General features: G+C 49.1%; 1 long non-coding RNA gene across 1 annotated transcript in view; it reads left to right on the forward strand.

Moving 5' to 3' along the window:
• Positions 1 to 2,938, forward strand: part of LOC110315249 — a 46,958-nt gene extending 44,020 nt beyond the window's left edge. Inside the window, exons 2-3 of the long non-coding RNA XR_002380208.1 lie at positions 1,010 to 1,145; positions 1,724 to 2,938. This is a non-coding gene — a long non-coding RNA (uncharacterized LOC110315249). The remainder of the gene's footprint in view (positions 1 to 1,009; positions 1,146 to 1,723) is intronic.
• The last annotated feature ends 6,912 nt before the right edge of the window (positions 2,939 to 9,850 follow it).

A 9,850-nucleotide genomic window follows, 5' to 3' on the forward strand; every position in this document is an offset into this window, starting at 1 on the left:
CAGAAGTGGGGACCTGCGTTGAACATAGCTTTCCACGAGGGAGCGTTTCCTGTACACTGAATATAAACCAGCAGGCTGTGGAAGAACAATTCCAGGCTTCAAAGACCCTGCGCTTAGAGAGACTGTATGCATGAAGGTAAGACTCAACAAGGCCTTCCTGCACTGTAGGTCTGAGAACACAGTCCCTTGAGTTCAGATGGAGCAATCTCATGGGGCAAGGGTCAAATCCACTTCAGGGAACCCTGGGGATTCAGGTTGTGTGTGGCGCTATTTGCCAGGCTGGCTGGAGGAACAGTGAATGCAGCTGTGGACAGGAAATGCTGTCTGTCACTTCAGGGACTGCAGAAAATACTGGGGACAGGGGACAGCTGTGACTGGAGGGGGACCAGCTGTGACTGGAGGGGGGGGGAAAGGAAACTGAATGGGGTCACCCAAGATCAAGCTGCAGGCCCCTCAAGAACAAGACCCTGTCAGGGTTTTGCCCTCAGCGGCTCTGCTGGCTGAGTGCTCTGTGTTGAGGATGAGGGAGGAAGGGTTAGGGTATGGGCTAGAGAGGACAGGTAGTGTCACCTGCCCTGTTGAATGAGGATAGCCATGTGGTTCCCTGTGGCTCTGGCCAAGCAGGGATAGAAGCTTAGATCTTTTTAATGTTGCCAGGAGAAGTTGGATATTTGGAGTTTTGTGTGAACACTTTGATGTTTAAATGTCATCGGCTAGTTTAAATTTTTCACACTTGGAGAAGATTAAACCCAAGAGAGCCGTGGTAAGCCCAGGTCAGGCCAGATCTAGCTTGTGTCTTAAGCCGAGCCTTGAAGAACCATAGGTCACGAGAAGTGTGAGGAGATGCGTGGGGTGTGGAGGTGGAGGGCTGCCAAGAGGAAAAGGTTTCTCTCTAGCGTGTCTATGGCCTTTAAATGTCATCCTGGGGAAGAGGGGGCAGCTTTTGGGAGTGTGACTGCGTGGTATCCCAAAACAGCCCTGCCAGGGTTCCTCTGCGGCCTCTCGGCAGAAAGTACAACAGCTCTGTGCTGGAGGCCTTTTGTCTGGGTATGGCTCATCCCCAAGCCAATGCTGAGGGCCGGGCAAGGCCATCCTTCAGGGAGTTGATGCCCCATGATCAACCCTCATGGTGGCCTATGGAGCAGGTATCTGCATGCATGCTGTAGTGCCACCCCCATGGTATCGCTGAGATAGGTTATCCATTGGTTGCCACTGGAGACCCATGATGCCATCCCTGCTTTGCTTGTCTGTCTCCTGTGGACTCTCCTGGGATCGTCCACCAAGTAAAGTCCTTGTGTCTCATCTCAGGTTTGCTTCTGGGGAAACCCAACCCAGAAGGTCAGCTCAGTTAAGAACTCGGACTTGTGGGTAAAGGCTTATTAGGTTCAAAGGCCCAGGTGCGGCCCTAACCTTAGCTTCCATCTGCAGTGTTTCTGAGGTTTATGTACTGTGGACTTGGCCCTAGGATATGGTGTCACTGGGAGGTGGCAGGGAACTTAGCAGGTAGGGGAAGAAGTTAGAGCATTAGAGAAGCAAGGAGAGACTATGGACAGGAAGAGTAGGCAGGGATAGACCATTCCAGGCCATTATCATTTGTCAAGTGCTAAGTCTAGACCATCCCAAGACACTGTCTTTTTATTGAATACCAGTCATATGCCCCTCTTTCTTTTTAACACTTCGTAAATCTCATGTAAGCCTCAGTTCCTCTTTCCCTGCTCCACAGCTGGTCTGTGGTATACATGCCCTGCAACCCCAGGACTTGAAAGGGCATGCTCAAGACGCCATGCAATTCAGCAAAAGGATTTGGAGGAATCCAGCAGAAACTGACCTTGAAGACTCCTCCCTGAGGAATGGCTCCCATGGTATCTGAAGGAGCCATGCAAGCTGCCAAAGGAGAAAAGCAATGAAAAGTTTTACCCAGATGTAAAGCCAATGAACCACAACAATGACCAGCCTGGAAGATGCCCCCAGGGTGCACGGATGGCACCCACATCTAATTGGAGTTTAGGGACACTCAACAGGAGAGAAATCGTATTCAAAACCCAGCCAATGACCAGTGGCTAGTGAGGTCATGGCTCTCAGAGAAGAACCTACTACTTTCCTAAACCAGCACAGTCTCTCAACTTCATCCTTCCAACCACAGATAAATGTAGCTCTCAGCCCTTGTCAAAGAAGCTTCATTGCGCAGCCGGCAGAGACCATCACAGAAATTTACAACTGGTCTAAATGCAGAGAACAAATGACCACAGGGTGCTGCACCCCAGCTGATACATCTACAATACAACTCCTACACAAGGCTCAGAACACATCAAGGAAGGAACAATATGGCCACCTAAAGGAGACCTGAACAATGACGACAACAATTAGCACCCCAGTGTGGATGCAAAGCTTGCACAAAGCCACAGATGAAGAGCCACAGGTAATTAATGGCTCCCGAGAGATGGAGAATCAGTCCTTTCTAGGGATGATCCCCCTGATAGGTTTTTCAGCCCCAAGTGATCGGTCCTAAACACATGTACATACGAGCAACACTAAGTGGACTCAGTAGGTTGGATTTATACACACACTGTGCTGACTAGTTTTATGTCAAGTTGACACAAGCTAGGGTCACTGGAGATGAGCCTTTACTGAGAAAATGCCTCTATAAGACCAGGTTACAGGCAAGCCTGTAGGGCATTTTCTATTAGTGATTGATGGGGGCAGGCCCTGCCCATTGTGGATTGTGTCATCTCTGGACTGATGGTCCTGGGTTCTATAAGAAAGCAGGCTGAGAAATCCGTGGGGAGCAAGCCAGTAAGCAGCATCCCTCCATGGTCTCTGCCTCAGCTCTGCCTCCAGGTTTGTGCCCTGCTTGAGTTCCTCTCCCACACACACCCCACCCACTTTTGATGATGAACTGTGGTATGGAGTTTCAAGTGAAATAAACCCTTTCTTCCCCAACTTCCTTTTGGTCATGGTGTGTCATCACAGCAATAGTAACCCTAACTGTGACACATACATACATATTTATGTCAGATAATCATTAAAGGAGAGAGCAACAGTTTAAGAGAGAGTGGGAGAATGGGAGAAGTTGCAGGGGAGAGGGAAGGTGTAATGATGTAAATACACTACTCATGTAGAAAATTCTCAAAATAAAAGAATTACACAGTAGCTATACTGCCCTCACATCATTCTTGTGATGATCCATCTACTTAGGTATTTCTTCCTCCGGCCACCGAACATCAGTGCTGTTCCAGGCATTGGTATCCTTCCCTAGAGACAGAGGAAGAAACAAGACAAAAGTTCTGAGTTCCTATATTTACATGAATGAGAAAATGAGACATAAAATAAACATATCAGTCAGGTGAAAAACATAAGAAAACATGAGAGAAAACATAAAGCTGGATAAAGAAGGACTTCCGTAGGTTAAAAGAGATAGTGCATACCTGAGGTGCATAATAAGTGCTCAGTAAATGTTTGATGATCAATATTCACCATGGTCCTTATTGCTCCTCCCCTCTCCACCTTTTTCTCTCACCATTTGTTCAGTGATTCAGTTAACGAGTATTCACTGCTCTCTTCTCAAGGCCACGCCCTTTGCCAGGTTCTCAGAATACTTTGATGGGCAAAGATTGTGCACTTTTGATTTCCATGTTCTCACAGTCTACGGAGGAGAGAGTCGAGATACAGCTGTATTAGATGTTTGTATCCTGAAGTGATTCTCCATGGAGGAAATCTAACACACACAGCCTTATGAAATGAACCTCCTACAAGGGTTGGTGTGTGCCTTTATTATACATAATCATTCAAAGAAACTGGAGTTCTGAAGAGCAATATAAGTTGCCAAGCTCCTTGATCTGAAGTCAGGGTTTGAACCCGGATCTCTGGATCCAAGTCAGAACCGTAATACAATCCTCTATCTCAAAAGCAGCAGAGAACCATGGTTCACAATGCTACCACGGAGGGAAAGAGGGTTCACAATGCTACCACGGAGGGAAAGAGGGTAAAGGGTTCCCAGGGCCTCTCCACAGTGCTTAAATCTATAGTTATTTCAAAAATAAAGCTTGCAATGATAAGAAACAAACAGTGGAGATCCACTGAGAGTTTTGAGGACTAGATGGGACGTTGGAATAATAGAGAAGAGAGAAGATGCTGGTGTGGGCCCTGGGAACTCCAGCTGCAAGGGAACTGGGCCAATTAGTGGGAGGGTCAGGAGATGATTGGCAGGTGTGCTGGTGGGAGGGTCAGGAGATGACTGGCAGCTGTGCTGGTGGGAGGGTCAGGAGATGACTGGCAGCTGTGCTGGTGGGAGGGTCAGGAGATGACTGGCAGCTGTGCTGGTGGAAGACCAGAGGCCCAGGTGCCAGGCCCAAGCTCAAAGACTGGCCTCCCTGGGGCCTTGAGTATCTTGCTCTCCTAAGAGTAGGTGTGACCTGTAGGAAAGGAGACAGAGGGGCTTAGCTAAGATCACCCTGCTGGAGAGTGCCATAGGCTATCTGTCTAAGAAGGAGAAAGGGGGTTAGTAAAACCCAGAAATGATAGCCCATGGTATGAGCTGCCATGGTGTGGGGGATTTTAACTTGTGTTTGAATACTCCATAGTAGAAATGCTGTGCATCAGGGGTAGACCAGAGCCATCTTGGTGTCATCCGCTAAGGGGGACAGACACTTGCAGTGCAGCCCTTCAAGCGACCTTGTGCAGTTTAAATGAAATGGTAGCCACAGTCTGCCAAGCCATCTCTGGGGTCAGTGGAAATGCCTTTCCACTGTGGCGTCTTCAGTGAAGCATGGCCGTCCGCAACAGAGCTGGGCGCCCTTGTCACAGCGATGGGAGAAAGATCAAATGGACTCCAGCCCCACTTCCCACAGAGCATCCTGGTGAGGCCAGATGGGTTGGCTCTGTAGGGGCTCAGGCATGAGAACACAGGAGCAGTGGCCCCTGGAGGCTCTCGAGGGTCCTGGGTCTCAAGAGTACCCCCAGCACTGGCAAAATGCTGAAGTTCCCTACAGAAACATCCAGGTCTGAGCCACATCAGACACTGAGACCAAAGGGGAAAGCTGTTTGTCTAGGGATGTCTGAAAGGATTTCACTATAAACGCTTAATAACCAAACCAGTGCTGGTATCAGACGTGCAAAGACATGCATACAGAGGTGGATAGGCAGTCATGGGTTCTAGTTCACAGGAAGTTGGTATAAGATAAAGGCAAGGCCTCAGATCTATGGGTCCCTAAAAGAGTTGTCAATGAACAGAGTTGAGCTGGAGAAATGGTTCATTGGTTAAGAGCACTGGGTGTGCTTGCAGAAGATCCAGGTTCAGTTCCCAGCACCCTCATGATGGCACAACCATACCTCCAGTTCCAGGTGACCAGACACCCTCTTCTGACACAAACATGAGTGTGGTACACATACACACATACATACATGCATACACACATACATACACACATACATGCATACATACACACATACATGCATGCATGCATGCATACATTCACACATACATGCATGCATACATACATACATACAGGCAAAACACACATACACATAAGATAAAGATAAATAAGTCTAACATTTACAAGTGTACAATATTGAGTGAAGGGGGCAGCCCCTGAGAGAAGGAGTGGATTCCATGGATCCTAGTTTTAATTTACAGGCAAAAACATGGACCCTCAAAGCACAGGCCTCTGCATGATTATCATTTTTGCTGCTTTCTAACAAGGCAGGAGAGGCAAAGGGACCCCCCGGAGACTCAGCCCTAAGAGCACTAATCCCATTTGTGAGGGCTTCTCCCCATGACTTGTCACCTCCCCAGGGCTCTACTTCCCAACACCTTCATCTCAGGTGTGAGGCTTTTAATAAGGAATCTGAGGACATGACTGTCTGTCCTAAAGCCCTGTAGCACTGTGTGTGGAGGCACATGCGTGTGCAAGCATGTATGCCTTGTGAAGGGTGTGGGAGGAAAGGAGAGTCTGGTGCCAGGCCCGGAAGAGCAAATGCAGTGAGCGGGAAGGGAGGGGTGTGGAGGGGGCCAGAGACATCCTTGCCTTTGAAGCAGGAAGCCTATGCAGAATGAGCAGTAGAGGCCAGAACACCTCAGGCTTTGGAGTTCACAGGGTGTCTGGGTCTATCGCCCAGGTGACAGGAAGCCAGGGGTGGGCTCCCAGTCATCAGAGTGACAGAGATGACTTTCTGGGAGAGCTTGGGCAACTCTGTGTCGAATCCCTCTGCAAGACAGACTTGCACTGGAGCTGTCCTCCAGGTTCCCACGCTTCCCCCGAGGTGGCTGCCACCTACGACCTGATGCAGCAGTCCTGACACTCCAGGTTCTGCGAGAGAAATCTGTGACCTACTTTTCAGGGGCAGAGTGGGAAATGCAATTGAACAAGTGCCCCTGTGGATTGTCCCAGGGAAAGGAAATGGGGCAGAATTAGGGCAAAAGGGGGGGGGGGCAAGGCCAGGCAGGCAGCCATGGAGTGTGCACAGAAGGGAATGCTCTCATGGGCAGAAGAGACTGGGGACTGATGTCGCTCCATGATCCCGTCCAGGCAAACTCTCCTACAGACACCGTGAAGGCTGACTGCTCCCCCAGGGACCACTGTGCAGTCCGTACCGTTTGCTGGGCTGGTTTGTTGACAGCCTGCTCTTACCTCTTTCTCTCTGCCTGGCTCCTGACTGTATGTATACATATTTATTATCCCCTCTAGGATTCAACTCTACTAAAAAAGAAGATGATGGGAGAAAAAAGAGCTCTGAATAATGAGTTCTCCGCGGGGTGGAGAAAAATGTTCGTTTCAAAAATAACCTGAGAACTCGGGGTGGGGAGGGTGGGGAAGTCCTCATCTCAGGGAGAGGAGACGAAGCCCCAAGTGACTTGATGGAGAGTCCAGGGGCTTGTGCAGCAAGTAGCCAATAAATCATGGCACGGTGTGTGCATGTGCGTGGATGTTTGTAGTTTGTATCTATCTGTGGATGGTTGCGTGTGTGTGTGTGTGTGTGTGTGTGTGTGTTTGTGTGTGTTTGTGTGTGTGTGTATGTGTGTGTGTGTGTGTGTGTGTGTTTGCACTGGTGGGAGTGAACCCAGGGCCTGGCATGTTCTAAGCACACATTCTGCTACTGAGTTAGGATTGGTTCTCATTTCTACTTTATCTTGCCCTTCACCTCTGATCACCTCTGTGGGGCTTTTTCTCAGCACAGTGAATCCTTCCTTTGAAGACTGCAGGCACTGGGCTCCCTCCGGCCAAGGCCAGCCTGTGACCCTTTCCCCTTTCAGTCCCCACCCTAGTTTCTCAGCACCATGCCAGGCTCCACCCCTTCCTTGGAGCTCTGTGGGAACCTGGAGGTTGGTAGGAGAAAACATGGCTTCTCTTCCGGGTTGCCTTTGCCACTGCTGGCCCTATTATAACCTTAGGCAGGGGGCCATCCACACTGAACCTCATTTACTTAACTGCTCCTTAGAGTTACTATTCATGTTCTTATGAGTGCATGTGTGTATGTTGGTATGTGTGTCAAAGTGCATGAGTGTGAGCCTGTGGTGGGGGTCGGAGGACAGCCATGGGAATCATCCTTAGAAACATTGTCCACCTCATTTGAGACAGGGTGTCTCATTGGCCCGAAGCCCACCAATCAGACTAGACTGCCTGGCCAATGAGCTCCATGGATCCTCCTGTCTGCCACCCCCACCCACCCACCTCCACCACCCCGGGCTGGGGCTTAAGAGTTTGCTATCACGTCTAACCTAACGTGTGGTTCTGGGAGTTGAACTCATGTCCTCATGCTTGTGAGGAAAGCACTTTGCTGACGGAACCTTCTTCCTGTCCTGGAGATACTATGTCCACCGCTCTGAAACGCTGGGATCAGACACACAAGAGAACCCTGCAAAGCCTGCAGGCTTTGCCTGGCCCCCATGGATGCTGCTTGGGTTCCAGTGGACTCTAGAGTTGTCTCTGTAGTCTAACCTTAGCCAAATGGGTAGCATAGCTCCTAGGGAGCTGCTTGTATCTTTCTATGTGTCTAGCCTCGTTAGTCATCTGACTACTTCTGGCCTGCAGACTATAAGCCAAGGGTGTACGAACGTATGCACATACGAACATATGTGTCATTTCCAAACTAACGCAAACAAAAGCCAATATGTTACCTCCATTGAGTGAAAATGGCAGAATCAGAAAGAACCTGAGTCTTCAAACAGAAGAGTCAAACAAGAGTAAAAAAACTAAGAGAGACACCATTTACGCATACAGCTTTGGGGCTTCTGAGCCTAGTCTACCCCATTAATAGATGCCCCAAGTAAACCAAGCCACAAAAACTCATGGAGCAGCAGCAGCCATGCCTCATTAAACACCAGGGGCAGCTTCTGTCACAGGAACCATCAGGCAATTCTCAAACATCATTGAGAGTATATTTGCACAGTCCTAGATGGCCCATCTTACTGCATGCATGCACATATTTGTGCATGCATCGGAACATGATCTACTGCTGTTCTTCCAGCCTTGATGGACCAAACAGCCCAAGATTAAATAGAGCACAAGAAAAAGTGACACACGCAAAACACGGGATGTGGGAGGCTCCCGGCAGCAGAGCAGAGCACACTGCAGTCAACTGTGGTAATCAGGAAGAAATGCTGAAATCACAGTGCATTTAAACTGACAGCACAGTTGCCCATCACCCTCAGCACTGTGTTTGATGTCACTGTATGTGCCCTGCTGTCACCCAACTGGCACAGATTTATAAGTCCAACATCACTGAAGACATATCAGTCACATGTTGTCATGAGGCTATGACAACTATGATGTCACTAGGAAACAGGGAGCAGCCTCCCGCATCCCATGTTTACAGCCTGTCTTAGATGAGGGTGTCATTTTTTTTTCTTGTGCTCTATTTAATCTGGGGTTGTCTGGTCCATCAATGCCTGAAGAATAGCAGTTGAATGTGTTCCTATGTGTGTGTACACACGTGTGTGTGGCGTGCCATAAGATAGGCCATCAAGGATTGCATGAGTGTACTCTCAGATATATTTCTCAGCTCTGTTATAATCTTATGGGACCATCACGTGAGTGTCATGATGTGGTGTGTGACTTAGGGCTGCCAAACTCTGTCCTGGGTGCTAAGGACACAGCAGTGGCACAGGCAGATGCCCCTTAGTGTAGGGGGAGACAGGCTCTGAGATTGGCAGTTGAGGTAAAGATGAGGTGGTCAGACATCCCCCCGAAGACTCTCTGTGCTGCAGAGGCTTGGTGAGCAGGGCATTGTGGGTGTTACTTTTGGGTTCAGTCAGGTCTGGCAGACTAGGGGAACAGAGAGAAAAGTCTGTGCGTAGGGTTCTGGTGGCTCACTGTCTTCCGGTTGACATGTGTATTCCTAATGGCAGAGAAAGCTCCAGGACTTTCAACTGATGTACATTCTAACATGAAGACATCACAGGCTTGACTCCCTAACAGGTTTCTATGTAGGTTTCTATGCAACTAGGGTGAGCCAACTCAGAAGCTGGCGTCTAAACATGTCATCATGGCAAGATTTCAGGCCCTTGTCCCTGCTTTTGTGGGGCCACAGCATGATGGCTACCACCAAGCAAAATAGGATTGGGGTGTGTGTGTGTGCTTCTCTCCAGTTCACCTTCCTTTGTGGGACTGGCTAACTGACCTGGTCTTTGCTATTCTAGGGGTGACTATGTCCCCAGCAAGCACTTTTCTGAGATTTTTATCTATGTCTTCTTATGAGTGGGAAGGGGAAAGGCAGAGGTCCCACCAGCAGTGTGAGAGAATCCCATGAGTCAAACATGTATCACACTCCCAACCCAGTCTTGCTTGCTCTTTACCGAGAGGGTCGCAAAGCTTCAGAGCCCAAAGAAGAGAGAAGCAAGCTCCGCCTTGCCCCA

This window comes from Mus pahari, chromosome 2 (genome assembly GCF_900095145.1).
Source record: "Mus pahari chromosome 2, PAHARI_EIJ_v1.1, whole genome shotgun sequence".
Classification (NCBI taxonomy): domain Eukaryota; kingdom Metazoa; phylum Chordata; class Mammalia; order Rodentia; family Muridae; genus Mus; species Mus pahari.